We start from the raw sequence: 16,354 nt of genomic DNA, 5'->3' as shown, positions 1-16,354 counted from the left end.
TGTTGGAAGCTGATGCAATTTTTACTTCGCCCAATACAATCGGCTGGGAAAGTGCTAAATACTAAAAATGACAGGCATAAACCAGGAAGCTAAATTTGGCAGAATATCTAAACTCAGACTTCAAAAAAACTCAGGTTATAACAGGGGTATATCTAGGGGTGGGGGGCTGCCCTGGGCACTCCTAGAGAGTGGTGCCATGTAGCCCAGAGCTCCCCCACCTCAAATAGATAGAGGAAGGCCCACAATTCAACTGAGCCCCTGTCAGGTGAATGAGATGCATTCCTACCTCATTGTAACTGCTTAACGCTACAAATCAGTGCTGCTAAAAGATATATGTAACCACCCTGCTACATGTCACCACTGCCATCTGGGGCATTATTTCCTTAATCTTTGCTTTATGGCTTCACAAGCTTTGTAGATAACTAGACCTTCCCCTGACACCCTGATCCCATGGGAAGTGTGGTGTCATATCCATTATCCCATGGGGGCAAAAAGCCAGGTGGCTCCAGTGGCGTAGCACCAAAGGGCCAGGTGGGGCACAATGCCCTGGGCAGAACAGCGGAGGGGGTGTGGCCGGGCCACGGAGGAGTGTGGTGGGGTGTTCTGGGGTGGGGCAGGGGTGGACAGCGCTGCGGCAGGGGCACAGGGCACGTGCACGCCCCAGGTGCAGTTCCCCCTTGCTCCGCCTCTGGGTGGCTCTCTCTTACTATCTGCCACTGATCTTGGGGTGCCTTCACTCCAGGCACTGTTTTTCACCATCTCTTGGGAATTCGGGAGGGGGGATCCACAGGGGATAAAGGGAATGGCAAAAGCCAGAATTGTCAGAACTGGCTTTTCCAAGCTTTGGTGCTCTGACGCTTATCAATAAACGCTACTGATCAACAACACAGAGCCTGTTTATTGGTTTAAGGTTCAAGACCAACAGCCCTCCATGATCCCCACGTGGAATTTGGGGGCAGGGTGCACGGTTCAAGTCTGGACCTGGGTCCAGCATTCAACTCTGGACCCCACTCCCAAACTCCATGTGGAGTTCAGGGGTGAGGCACACAGTTTAAAAGCTGGACCCAGCCAGCCAGAGACCAGCCTTCAACTATAGGCTCAGCCTGGATGGGTCCAGCTTCATACTACTAGTTCCACCTCTGAAGTCCATGTGACTTCAGAGGTGGAGCCATCAGTACAAAGCTGGGCCCGGCCAAGGCTAGCCTAAACTGCACGCATGGGGTATAAACACCGCATGGAGTTTAGCTGTGGTGCGCACAGCTCAATACTAGGCAGTGCTTTCCTTGGGCGCCATATTTAGTAAAGGAAAGAAATGCAGCAGTTACTGGTAAATTTCAAAAATAAAAATAGATACCAATAACAAACAAAGAACCTTTATTGGCATAACAATATTATATACACAGATCCACTTAACCAAGTAGAGGGAAACTAAAATAAATGTACAGGTGGAGAAGGATGATGTTCAGAATTTGCTCCTAAAGCTCTGTTTTATATACAAATCCAAAAATTTGGTGACTGCATCGTTTGCGTCACTACTGGGGCTGTCCAACAGAAAGGTAATCTTTTGCAAGTCAGATGCATACTCTTTTTTGAGTAGCAGCGGTGACAAGTATTTGACTCTGGGTACTGTGTAAAGTGGACAGTAAAGTAAAATATGGTCTATAGAGTCAACACAATTCCCGTTGCATATGCATAGCCTTTGGCAGTAAGGGGTTTTAGTGAATCTCCCTGTTGATACGGCTGATGGAAGGGCATTGCAACGGGCCAACATCATTGCTTTACGGAGCCATATTTAGTAGATATGCCCCTGGGCTGGAAGAGCATACATACATCTAGGTGACGTATAAGCTGTGCTTAACACTGCTTAAAACTAGGAATGCCAGCCTCCAGATAGAACCTGGAGACCCCCAACCCACCCAGAATTACAGCTTGTCTCCAGACTACAGACATCACCAGTTCTCCTGGAGAAAATAGATGCTTTAGTTTAGAGGGTGGAATCTATGGCATTATTTCCCACTGAGGTTCCTGTCCTTCCAGGTTCCATCGCCAAATCTCTAGGAGCCTCCCAACCTGGATATGGTAGCCCAACTTAAAAGGTGGAGGGGGTTGCAACAGCCAGTGGCGTATCTACCTAGGGACAAGGGGTACCCCTTGTCCCCGGGCGCCACTCTTCTGGTCATGTGGGGGGCACAAAATCATGTGACCAGGAAGTCCTGCTGACTTGTTGTTTTCGCAGACCCGTCCATATCACTCAAGGCATGCAAAAACGACGAGGCAGCAGGACTTCCTGCTACCTCCAAGCGCCCTCAACCGCACCCTGGACTCTCCCCTTCCTTTCCCCCTCCTGCCGACTGGGCTCCCAGCTGGCAGGGGGAGTCTGGGGTGGGAGGTGGGTCACCCTAGACCTTGCAATGTGCATGGTGAGATGGGCGGGGTCAAGGGCAGGGGGTGGAGCCTGGGGGCATCAGGGGCGGAGCTGGGGGCGTCCTGGAGACAATTTGTCTCAGGGCGCCATTTACCCCCGGTACGCCTCTGGCAACAGCTATAGTTATACTTTCCTTGGCTGCCTGTGTCACTAAATAGAAGAATCTGACAGGTAGGCACCAATTCTTCTGCAACCAGAATGTGCTCCCAGTCATGTAGGTAGCGTAGTTTTGGGCATATATGTAGTATGTTAGAATGAATCCATAGTTTTTTGAGCACAGGATGTTCAGCACAAGTGTACATTTAACTTTCAGTGACTTCTTGTCCCATCCTAAAAAAACATTTGCACTGAATAGCAGCTCTGTAGTGTAGACAGAGACACAGCATGGTGTAGTGGTTAAGAATGGTGGACTGGGATCTAGAGAACCAGGTTTGATTTCCTGCTTCTCCAGATGACTCTTATCTGTGAACTGGATTTGTTTCCCCACTCCTACACATGAAGCCTGCTGAGTTACCTGGGGCCAGTCACTGCTTTCTCAGAACTCTCTCAGCCCCACCGACCTCACAAAATGCCTGTTGTGGGGAGAGGAAGAGAAAGGAGTTTGTAAGCCACCTTGAGTCTCCTTAGAGGTAGAGGAAAGCGGGGGTATAAAAACCAACTCTTCTTTTCTACGGCGTAGCTAAAGATTAAAACAATTTCACGTATAGTTGTGTTCTGTCATCCATATACCTGAGGAACCATAGTTGGGTCTGGATATAATCCGCACTTGGAAAAAGAATGACAATTCTGCTCCATCAAGGTAACCCACATTTCCAAATTCTTAAATTGGCATAAACGATGCAAAAAATTATTTCACACAATTATCTTTTTCAACGCTTTTGCATAAGTTATTTTTCGTTATCCAAGAAAGGAAGGAAAGAGATTTGCATACTAAAACAGATGTTGCTCTACTTCGCATCTTCTTGGTCACACAGTTTAAGGTTATTGATCACAAAACATGGTTTTTCCTGTTGCAGCATTTAAAGGAGTGTGATTATAATTAACTCTTTATGATTCATAACACATTCCAGGCATGTTCCAGAGCCAAGGTTTTCCAGTCTGTGTTCTATTCCTTTTTCTAAGTTTTGTCTCCAGACTCATAGGCTGCAATAGTACAAAAAGATACTTTCCTGGGAGTAAGTCCCACTAAATAATGCAGGACTTACTTCTGAGTAGAAATGCTTAGGATTGCTCCCTTAATTATTCAGTTTCCAAAAAGGCTTTCTCTCCCTCTCTGGCCCCCATTTGTCCTTCAACAACAAATGACCTCCACTTGGTAGTGAAGCTAGTCACGTTTTGGGCATATATAGAATCAGGGGGCATACATTGAAAATGCTGGGGGGAAGAATTAGGACTAATAAAAGGAAACACTTCTTCACGCAACGTGTGATTGGTGTTTGGAATATGCTGCCACAGGAGGTGGTGATGGCCACTAACCTGGATAGCTTTAAAGGGGACAGATTTATGGAGGAGAAGTTGATTTATGGCTACCAATCTTGATCCTCTTTGATTTGAGATTGCAAATGCCTTAACAGTTCAGGTGCTCAGGAGCAACAGCTGCAGAAGGCCATTGCTTTCACATCCTGCATGTGAGCTCCCGAAGGCACCTGGTGGGCCACTGCAGGTAGCAGAGAGCTGGACTAGATGGACTCTGGTCTGATCCAGCTGGCTTGTTCTTATGTTCTTATGTTCTTATGTTCATGTGTCACTAAACAGCAAATGGGCTGCAGTCTTCTGGGGAAAGCAAAACTGACTGCAAGAGGTGTATGGAGGGAAAATGGCACCTGGAGCAATACCTGCTCCAGGTGCCCCCCCCATGACCCACTTACCTGGGGTGGTTGTAGTCATGAGCAGCCTGGCAGGGCGGGGCCTGGCGGGGCAGGGCAGGGTCAAGGGGTGTCCTGCGGCAGCCAGGGCCGGGCCAAGGGGGGAAGGAGGAGGGGTGTGCAGAGGCTATTTTCCGCTGCCCACATGACGTAAACGGGCCACCCAGGGCATTTGTCCCCAGGCGACCCTGTGGAAGCTCCACCTCTGCTGACTGCCAACAGTTGGTAAATGACCTGAAGAAAGTTCGACTGATCCGGGCATGCCACCAAAGATACTCTGGCTAATTTCGGCCCCTTCCGCACACGCAGGATAATGTGTTTTCAAACCACTTTCACAACGGTTGGCAAGTGGATTTTGCTATTCCGCACAGCTTCAAAGAGCTTTGAAAGCAGTTTGAAAGGGCATTATTCTGCATGTGAGGAAGGAGCCTTCATCACTGATGTTCCATGAATCAAGGTGGTCCCAGTTGCCACAAGCCCCTCAACAGAACACAAGAGTCGAGGAGAGCACTGAGGGAGCAAGAAGTCCCGTTCTATGAACCGCAAGGTTAAGGCACAGAAAAGACGCATGTCTGCTGTTAGCGCTTCCCTGAGCCATGAGAAATCTCAGGCGTTGTCACACTTTCGATTTAGCTTGTGAGAGGACTGCGGAATGATGGTTGCGATATTTGCTTCTTGTACAAATAAATAGAGAGCAGGTGGGGGCAAAAATGCCCTCATGCAGTGCAGCAGGCTCCCCTGCTCCACCTCAGATGCTTTACTTTCCACCAGCTCTGCCCCCTCTCTCTTTCAGGGACTGTGTTTACTGTAATGAATATCCCGGATAGCTAGTCATTACCCTACACATGGGATTATCAGCCTCCAAGTGGGGGCTGGGCATCTCCCAGAACAGGGGTAGGGAACCTGCGGCTCTCCAGATGTTCAGGAACTACAATTCCCATCAGCCTCTGTCAGCATGGCCAATTGGCCATGCTGGTAGGGGCTGATGGGAATTGTAGTTCCTGAACATCTGGAGAGCCGCAGGTTCCCTACCCCTGTCCCAGAATTACAACTGATCTCCAGACTATATAGAAGAGGAGGAGGAGGAGGAGGAGGAGGAGGAGGAGGAGGAGGAGGAGGAGGAGGAGGAGGAGGGGAAGGGGAAGAGGAGGAGGAGGAGGAGGGGAAGGGGAAGGGGAAGGGGAAGGGGAAGGGGAAGAGGAGGAGGAGGAGGAGGAGTTTGGATTTATATCCTCCCTTTCTCTCATGTAGGAGACTCAAAGGGGCTTACAATCTCCTTCCCCTTCCCCCCTCACAACAAACACCCTGTGAGGTGGGTGGGGCTGAGAGAGCTCCGAGAAGCTGTGACTAGCCCAAGGTCACCCAGCTGGCATGTGTCGGAGTGTACAGGCTAATCTGAATTCCCCAGATAAGCCTCCACAGCTTAGGCGGCAGAGCAGGGAATCAAACCCGGTTCCTCCAGATTAGAATGCACCTGCTCTTAACCACTACGCCACTGCTGCTCCCTTAAATCACTTATAAATCACTTATTTGTTACATCAGCCTTGTGCAGAGGTGAAGAGCCATGGAATCTAATCTCGAGAACTAGGTTTGATTCTCTGTTCCTCCACATGAAGCCTGAGGGTGATCTTAGGCCAGTTACGGTTCTCTTACCTCTCTCTCAGCCCCACCTATTCTCTCAGCCCACCTTCCCTACTCCTCTACATGAGCTGCAGTCTCTAACCGGGTGAAAGGAGTGTTTCCCCACTCCTACTGGGTGACCTTGGGCTAGTCACAGTTCTCCAGAACTCTCAGCCCCACCTACCTCACAAGGAGTCTGTTGCGAGGGGAGGAAGAAAAAGGAGTTTGCAAGCTGCTTTGAGACTCCTTACAGGAGAGAAGGGGGTATAAATCCAACTGTTTTTCTTCTTAAAGGATATAACCTGGGTTAAGGTAGGGTTGCCAGGTGGCACTTGAAAATCTCCATCTATTACCATTGATCTATTACCATTGATTGTTTGTGCCCTGAACTGAACGTAATCTAACGGTAACTCAACTAACGCAATCCAATCTAACGCAGAACGTAACTTAACGAACGGTAATCCAACCAGCAGTAACGGAATCAATACTACGGGCACTCTCAGGGCTTTCCTGCACATAGTTACATCTTTCAAAGGCTGTGGGTTTGACAGAGAGACTGTGGCCCTTTCCGCACAAGCCATTTAAAACAGTTTAAGGCAGGAAATAAAACATTTCCTCCATGAAGTTCCGCATGGCTTTTACCCCCGCCTGTTTTATTTGCAGCCTCAAAACGTTTTAAATAAAACCCCTTTTGAGACGATTCTCCCAGTTGAAACATCTTGAAAACGTCTTCAGTTGCTTGTGCGCTCTCTTATGTTTTCCCACACTAATTCTTTCTTGCTTTCCCCTGAACTCGGTTTCCCCACAGTGCTATTTTCCCCAGCTTCACTCCGCTCCCCTCCTCCGCTTGTTATAGGAAGCCTACTAGAGAATCACAGCAAAAGCTTTGAGGCACTGATACATCAATTCAACACAGAACTCAAAACAAAAGGGGAAAATCACATAATGGTGTCAAGGAATTGTTTCGAGGGGGCGAGTGCATTGTGGTAAGGTGGGTGGGAAAACATTTTTAAAAACACTTTTGGTGATTTTTGCAGAAAGGCCCTCAGAAGGCTGCAAATTGGCTTTGAGTGGCCCCCTGCAACTCCTCTTTCTCTCAAAGGAACTCCACAACGAATTGTGCCCACTGGCTGCAAGTCCTACCCTTCTTTCTCTTCCGTTTCCCTCCTCTGTTTACACGGCCCTTTAATCCTAGGAGAGAGCTTGTTCCACTGAGAAGCCGGGCTTGGTGAGAAAACAAAACTGTTGCTTTAAAAACACATTTAAATCACGTCAAGAGGCTTAGCTGTGAAAGGCAAATCACAAATGGCAGGGAAGGGTGGCGTACTCGCTGGACAAAGTAAAATATTTATAAAGTGCTCTCGGAGAACCAGGCTGGCTGGGGAGGGTGTCTTGTGCCGCCGATCAAGGCTAGCTATGTGCAGCCGGCAGCTCGTTAATTGTATTCCAAAGGGACTAATTACAGCACAAATCAGAGAGACCTCCCTGTCATCTCCCAAGTCAAGATGTGCGAGAAAGCGCATCTTGAGAAGCATCTAGCCGGGGAAAGCTGTCATTCACTTTCCCAGGTTCAAAAGGAATGGGAGGATCGGCGAGGCTCAGTCACGGCTGTTGCTGTGAGATGCACACACCTGTATGGGAAGGTAGGATGAGACCTCCCGATTCTAGAAGCAATTAAATTTCTCCCTTGCAAAGGCAGCTGGAAGGGGGAGGGACGGCAGGATCACAGTCTGGACTTGGCCCTCTCCCCCCCCCCCGACCCTCAGCAATTAAGTTCTGCCACGACTTGCCTAGCATGCTATTTTGGGAAACGTGACCTATCAAGAGCCGTCTTCTAAGCTACTTCGGGGACTGAAAGAATGGATCGCCATGCACAGGAATGTCACGTGGGACGATTCAGTTTTGCTTTCTGTTACCTGCAAGTACTGCAGTCTCATAATTGCTTAGCCAACACCCTAGGACCAGAGATGAGATCCAGCAGGTTCTCACAGGTTCCCGAGAGTAGGTTACTAATTATTTGTGTGAGCCGAGAGGAGGTTACTAATTGGTGATTTTGCTAATGTGATTTTTGGCCTTTAGTTGCGCCTCCTCTCAGCAGTAGCGGCAGAACTTGGAAGCAGTCTAGCAGGAGGTGCACCGGGCGCGGTGTGGCAGCTCGCTTCGCATGCATTCGCTTATCGCCTATACCATGCAGCTGCCGCAGAAGGGTTATGCCCTGCCACAGCCCCGCCCCAGGAATGCCCCACTTCCCAGAATGCCTGGCCATGCCCCCGTCATGCCCCGCCCAGCCCCATTGGCGCTACACCACAGTTTGAGTCCCACCACCATGGGAACCTGTTACTAAAATTTTTGGATCCCACCACTGCCTAGTACCCACTGAAAGCTAGTCAGAGTAGGGTGGGCTAAAGTTTGGCTATCTATTGCCACTGGCAGCTGACCAGCTTGGCAGCGCTGGGGAAAGAGAGACAAAGGCAGTGGCTTCCCCCTTCAATACTAGGGCAGGGGGTACTAAAGTCTTCTCAGCACAAACAAGCCTGCTTGCCCTGCAGAGGTCATAGCAAAGGCTTGGCTTGCGCACACTGGCAGGCAAGCAGAGCAGGTGGGAGAATGTATAGAGGTACAAAGGCTATGACTTCTAAAGGCCATCACCACAGCAGGTAGGCAACACCTCCAAGCCCAGAGACAATTAAAGCTACAAAAGGGACCTATTTGTTTGGAATACCAATAATTGTCATTAAGAAGAAGAGGAGTTTGGATTTATATCCCCCCTTCCTCTCCTGTAGGAGACTCAAGGTGGCTTACAGTCTCCTTGCCCTTCCCCCCTCACAACAAACACCCTGTGAGGTGGGTGGGGCTGAGAGAGCTCCAAAAAGCTGTGATTCAGCCCAAGGGACACCCAGCTGGTACGCATGTGTGTGGAGTAGCACAGGCTAATCTGAATTCCCCAGTTAAGCCTCCACAGCTCAGGTGGCAGAGCGGGGAATCAAACCCGGTTCCTCCAGATTAGAATGCACCTGCTCTTAACCACTACACCACTGCTGCATAGTGGCAGAAAAGGCAAAGGTCCATGTTTTGCCCCCACCTGAATAATAGTAGTAGTGGTAATAGTAGTAGTAGTAGTAGTAGTAGTAGTAGTAGGTAGTAGTAGAAGGAGGAGGAGGAGGAGGAGGAGGAGGAGGAGGAGGAGTTTGGATTTATATCCCCCCTTTCTCTCCTGTAGGAGACTCAAAGGGGCTTACAATCTCCTTGCCCTTCCCCCCTCACAACAAACACCCTGTGAGGTAGGTGGGACTGAGAGAGCTCCGAGAAGCTGTGACTAGCCCAAGGTCACCCAGCTGGCGTGTGTGGGAGTGCACAGGCTAATCTGAATTCCCCAGATAAGCCTCCACAGCTCTCAGGCAGCATGAGCGGAAAAAATCAAACCTGGTTCCTCCAGATTAGATACACGAGCTCTTAACCTCCTATTCCACTGCTGCTCCTGTGAACATATATGCGAACATAGTGATCATATATGCGAAACCAGAGGAGATGTGAGGCATCAGTGATGAAAGAACACATCACATCTTCATGAAAAAGAACAGCAGATTCAGGATGTGCAATCTCTCGAGGTTGGTAATTTCAGGTATAAGCGCTAATTAGCTGCATCGCTTCCCCAACACAAATGCCCCCCAGCTGATAACAGTCCCAGAAGGAAACCCCTCCCATTCAAGAAGGGAGAGGGAAGTGCCATTATGAGACAAACATTTCTGTGTTAGTGGAGTTAAACCCTTGCTCCCTATGGCGATCTTCTTCCACAGCTTTTAATGTGTTTGGTTTTTTTCCTTATTTCTGACTTGGATTCACGCTGCAAGAAAAAATGCTAAAATCACCACAACTCAGTAAGGGCAGAGGAGAGCGGCTTTCATCTCTCCTGACTTGCGTTCTCTATTTTTGATTATTTTTTTTAAAGAGCCACCTACCCTCTTCTTGTGCAACGTAGGAAAGGAGAGGGAACACTCCCTCGTCCCCACATATCCGTTCTGCCAGTGAGGATTTAAATTGCCTGGAAAGAGGGGCGTTGTTGTTTTAAACAGTAGGATCGTCATCCAGTTATATGAGCCCCCAATTTCAGGCTGACATTTAACTGCCTCCTCACAGGTTAACATTTCAGGGATAAGAAACAAGTCAAAATCTGTAGGCAAGCAAGACTCAAGCTGTGTGGAGACCTAGACTCATTCCGCACATGCAGAATAATGCACTTTCAAACTGCTTTCAGTGCTCTTTGAAGCTGTGCAGAATGGCAAAATCCACTTTCAAACAGTTGTGAAAGTGGTTTGAAAACGCATTATTTTGCGTGTGCGGAAGGGGCCCTAGTCTAGAGCCTTATTGCACTAACGCACCAGGATATGTCCTCTGGCTCAAGTACATAGTGATGCACAAGTACATAGTGTAGGCCAGCAACTCCCTCATCTGGCAAACTACCACTGTTAACAAAGAGAGAAGTATTTGAGTGCTAGTTTGAGGTCCTTTGCTCCTGACCCAATTTTATCCACATTGCCTCTTCCTGCACAAACCTTTTAAAACATTTTGAAAGTGCAGGAAATAGGGTTGGGAGCTGTCGGCTGAAGCGGTATAGCGTATTTCTGTTAGCAGTGACCTTTCCTGATAATTTTCGCTTCTGCATCTGTGGCTGGCATCTTCAGAGGATCTGTATCCTTCAAATCCTCTGAAGATGCCAGCCACAGATGCAGGCGAAACGTCAGGAGAGAATGCTGCTAGAACACGGCCATACAGCCCGGAAACCACACAGCACCCCAGTGATTCCGGCCGTGAAAGCCTTCGACAATACAGGAAATAAAATGTTTCCTCCAGGGAGTTCCGCATTGTTTTTTACCCACAAGCATTTTATTTGCAGCCTCAAAACATTTTAAAAAAATCTCTGGCCGAAACATTTTAAAAATGTCTGCAGTTGCTCGTGTGATCTATTTACTACGTTTTTCATGCTTCTCTGCTTCCCTGAATTTCCTCCTCGGTGCCATTTTCTGCACTCACTCCATTCTCCCTCACAGGTTTATTTCAACCATTTCTGTTGGGGGGTTTTAATTTGGGGGAGGGGCTAATCTTCAATGCTTTAAGTATATGAGGAATTGAGAATCGCAGCAAGAAGCTTAGAGGCACTGAGGCAAACACAGAACTCCAAAAAAGAGAGGAAAAGGCCGCATAATGGATGCCAAGAATCATTTCAAGGGGATTAGTGCAGAAATAAATCATAGTAATCGTGGGGAGGGTGGGGGGGTTGAAAACGTTTTCCAAACATTTTCAGTGATTTGTGCAGGGCCAATGAGTTACTTGAGGTAAAGAGACAGCAAAAGTGGAGAATATAATTTTCCACAGGCCCACTTCTGCGAGCGCAAACCTCTGTCATTTCAGATGGCCGGCATTACTCCATGGCAGCAAAAATAAGATGAGTGAGCCATATTTTTTGTTTAGTTTATTTAAATTTCTCCTGTGTTGCCTTTCCAATGCTCAAGGCAATTTATGAACATCTAAAACCACCATCAATATACCAGTCAATTAAAGCCATAAAATCAAACCTATCAGTTAAAATGCGCGTAATAAAATACCCTGCATTGGCATGCTACACATTAAAAACAGCACAAATACATCATTTAACACATATGCATACAGAACACAAATTCAATGTAGCCATATCAAGCAGCAATATGTCTGCTAAAAGTTCACTGGGAGGCCGGGGGGGAAGCGTTGAATCCTCTGTGCAAACTTACTGGTAAATCAACACCTTCTCTAGAAGCTGATTCTAAAGAATATGAACCACAATGGAAAGGACTCTGCATCTGGCCATATGTGATATTAACAGGCAAATAAATGAAAGACACCACCAATAGTAACTGTAGGCCAAATCTTAGTAGCCACTTAGGCTCATACTAAGAGAAATGGTCGTTCAGGTAGGAAACTTCAGGCCATAAAGAGCTTTCAAGATTATCTTGAACTGAAGAACTGGTCACCATGCAAGACTAGCTGAACATAATATGTCCTTCAATACCAGGTGACAGTTATGGCCTGTACCAGCTAAAGTAGGGGTGTCCAACTCTGGGACTTCAAGATGTTCATGGACTATGTTCATGTTCATGATGGGAATTGTAGTCCATGAACATCTGAAGCGCCAGAATGGACACTTCTGAGCTAAAGTTTCTCATATCTCATATCTCGCCTGTGTTGTGCTGCCTGCACTGGTTACCGATTGAATTCCGAATCGTTTTCAAGGTGTTGGTTTTGACCTTTAAGGCCTTGTGCGGCCTGGGACCCTCGTACCTACGGGACCGTCTTGCCCCATATGTCCCAAATCGGCCTCTGCGCTCAGCAGAGGCAAATTTACTGGTGATCCCTGGCCCCTCAATGATGCAGCTGGCCTCCACCTGGGCCACCTGGCCTCCATCCCTGGCCCCTCAATGATGCAGCTGGCCTCCACAGAGCCTTTACAGCTCTGGCCCCTGCCTGGTGGAACGCTCTACCTCCAGCTACGCGGGCCCTGCGGGATCTTAATGAATTTTGCAGGGCCTGCAAGATGGAGCTGTTCCACCGGGCCTTTGGGAGCTCGGCCAGCTGATGCCCCCCCCCTTCTAAAAATCTGTGGACCCTGCCGCTCCCTCCCTCTTCTTTTCCTCCCCTCTTTTCTTAGGGACTACTAGTAGGACGCCATCGGGTAATTCCTTTGATAGATGCTGCATTTTACCGGGGGGTTGATTTCCAACATATAGAGCCACATTTTAATAACTATTTAAAAAAATTGATTTTTTTATTTGTGCTCTATCTATTTAGTTTCTTGTTCGCTCTGGATTCCTTCGGGGAGGGCGGTGTTTATTATTATTATTATTATTATTATTATTATTATTATTATTATTATTATTATTATAATAATAATAATAATAATAATAATAATAATAATAATAATAATAATTTGTTTTCAAAAGCAACCCCCACGCGGAGTACATTACAGCAGTCAAATCTGGACGCTACCAAAACAAGGATAAGTGCAGCAACATCAGGCTAGTACAAAAGAAAGTTGAAACAAAAAAACCCAAGATGTTCATGGGACAGGGTTCTCCTGACTGCTACTTCAAGTTGCTTCTCAGCGGGAAGAGTTTGCTCAATGTCCGCCCTTTCCACACAAACCTTGTAAAACATTTGGAGGCAAGAAATAAAGCATTTCTTCATAGAGTTCTGCATTATGTTTTCCTCCATACATTCCAAAAATGTTTTACTTGCATCCTCAAAACATTTAAATGACTCCCCTTTTAAAACAATTCTTTAGCCTGGAATGTTTTCAAAACGTCTTCACTTGCTGCGTGGTCTATTTACTATATTTCCCATGCCTCTGTGCTGCCCCTGAACTTTCTCCTTGGTGCTATTTTATCAGGTCACTGATATCACTCTGGCCCCTTCTGCACACGCAAAATAATGCATTTTCAAACCACTTTCACAACTGTTTGCAAGTGGATTTTGCTATTCCGCACAGCTTCAAAGATCTCTGAAAGCAGTTTGAAAGTGCATTATTCTGCATGTGCGGACTGAGCCTCTGTTCCCCCTCACGGGCCCCAGTGGTGGGATTCAGCCAGTTCGCACCACTTCGGCAGAACCAGTTGTTAAAATGGTGCTTGTAAACAACCAGTTGTTAAATTATTTGAATCCCACCACTACCCTCACCAGTTTATTTTCATAATTTCTGTGTGTGTGTGTTTTTTATTATTGGGAAGGTAAAATCTTTGAAGCATTGATTATACAAGCTCAAAAAGGGGGGGGAAACCCCTCACAGCAGCCATGAATTGTTTCGTGGGAATCAATATCATGGTAAAGGGGGAGATTGAAAACGTTTTAGAAACGTTTCAGGTGATTTGTGCGGAATGGTCTTAACTTGACAAGACAGGATAACTGGTTCGTCCTTCAGAATTCCTGACCACCATTGCTTCCTCCGTTTCTGAATTCAGTTTCAGTTTGCTGATCACCATCCATGTGACCAAAAGCTTCAAGACAAAGTTCATTCCTCCTGGATGCTTTATTAATGAAATGAAGGTTCAGGTGTCATCAGAATATTGACAGACAAATAATATTTAAATAGTATGGATGATAAAAATTTATCTTTGCAAGATGCCATACACTGCAGCCCAAAATGATGATTCAGCATCTCCAATAATTACTTTTTATGATCTGATAGGGATGTGGAATGGTATAGTATAATTTGACCTCTGAAGCTAAGGTGGGTTGGTATTTGGAAGAGTGATCTCCAAGGAAGATTCTGCAGAGGACGGCATGGCAAACCATTTCTGCTTAATCACTTGCCTTGAAAACCCCACCAGTCGGCTGTGACTTTACACACACGCAATCTATTGGGCAAAAAAGACAGGCTCTCTTGACGTGCCCACAAAAAAGTATGTTGTAGTGGTTGGTGTGTTAGACCAGGACATGGGAAACCAAAGTTCAAACGTCCATTCAGGCATGAAAGCTTGCTGGGTTGTCTTGGGCTGGTCATACATTCTCAGCCTCACTTACCTCACAGAGGCCCCTTCCGCACACACAAAATAATGCGTTTTCAAACCACCTTCACAACTGTTTGCAAGTGGATTTTGCTATTCTGCACAGCTTCAAAGAGCGCTGAAAGCAGTTTGAAAGTGCATTATTCTACATGTGCGGAATGAGCCATAGATACTGAGAGGAGAAAATGCGATTCACTTTGGGACCCTGTTGGTAAAAATGAAATCTAAATGAATGCTAGTCTAAATGCATAGTACGATTAACCATATTAAAAGCTGCTGAGAGATCCAAAGAATCTATGTCTGTCGAAGAAGATCGTCCAAGGTTGCCTCTATTACAAACTGAGCTATGAAGCACAAATGTCTATAACTGGTGTCCAGATCTCCTTCCTCACCCGCACGGCAGAGTTGGCACTGGTCTAAAAATGGCCAGATAGTTTGTATATAGTGATCACTATTAAGGGTTTTACGGACCATGCTCCAGCGAGGCATGAATAACCCCAGCCAGCAAATCTCTCAGTTGGACTTAACCAGCCATGATGGACAAGAATCTCCTTTGGATGTGGTGGCCTTCATAACCCCAAGCAACCCATCCATTTCATTCAGAGTCGGAAAATGGAAATGATCCAAGTAACTGTGACAAGAGGTTACTTCTGTTATTGACATCATAGACTGTGAGCACAGTAGAGCTCTGGTCAGACTGAATCAAAGCAGAATATGCTACTGGGCTCATTGGAAGGCCTATGAAGCAGGTGTAGCAATGGTCTAGAACAGTGGTGGCGAACCTATGGCACGGGTGCCAGAGGTGGCACTCAGAGCCCTCTCTGTGGGCACGCACAAACAGAGTCGCCCCCACACACACACACACACACATCTAGGCTGGCCTGGACCACTGAGCTCGATTATTAGCATTAAACCTAAGACCTAATTTTGGGGAAGCAGTGTAGGTAATCCTGTTAAGCGCTGTTAAACCCCACTGATTTTCATGCGAAGAACTAAAGCGTGATCCTTTACCTGGGAGTAAGCTCAGTTGCTGGCAATGGGCCTTGCTTCTGAATAAACCCTTCTAGGGTCATAATTCATCTGTTGGAAGAGTTGCATGGTTGCTTCAAAGCAAAGCCACCGACTATCACCAAGCTTACTCCCGAGTAACGCATGCCTCGGAGCCAACCGTTTTTTCTAAACTAAAACCTCAGTATTCAGGTTAAATTGCCGTGTTGGCACTTTGTAATAAATAAGTGGGTTTTGGATTGTAATTTGGGCACTCGGTCTCGAAAAGGTTCACCATCACTGGTCTAGAAGTAATCTTCTCTTCAATCTTCCCATCAGCCAGCTCATGATCATCCTGATAATTTCTCAGCAACTACTGACTCCTAAATCTGAGACTTCACTGTCCCAGGCACAGAAAATTAGTTGCGATACTTTCGCAAAGCTTTTTGCTGATGGAATCTCTCAAATGCATTCTGAGTTGGACGCCGGTGGCAACATGGATCAAGCAGAAGAAATGTCTAATCTACCCTGCTGGAAAGAGCCACGGAGAAGGCTTAGAAAATGCCTACACCACACTTCCTATACCAAGTCACCTCTAGCTATATTGCCACGGCGATATCACAATGTCTAATTCAGCATTTTCTTTTTTTATTTGGGGTTGAGGGGGAGGGTATGTAAATCTGGGACCTTCCACAGGGTTATAGAAATATCTCCCATTTCACCTTTCTCCATTGCACAGACATCTTAATTTGCACTGAAAGGCCAAATTAAAAATTAGAAATATGATTTGGAGCAACATTTTTATATTTGGGGACAGCAGGAAATGGAAAATATTACTGTACAGTATGTCTGCGCTCAGCACTCGGTTTTTGAAAGTTGTGAGTGATCTAGCCGAGGTTTGTCATTTGTGCTGATCTGGAAAAATA

Source organism: Sphaerodactylus townsendi, linkage group LG14 (assembly GCF_021028975.2).
Source record: "Sphaerodactylus townsendi isolate TG3544 linkage group LG14, MPM_Stown_v2.3, whole genome shotgun sequence".
Classification (NCBI taxonomy): Eukaryota; Metazoa; Chordata; class Lepidosauria; order Squamata; family Sphaerodactylidae; genus Sphaerodactylus; species Sphaerodactylus townsendi.
The sequence above is the reverse complement of the archived record's forward strand: the minus strand, read 5'-3'. Positions refer to the sequence as shown.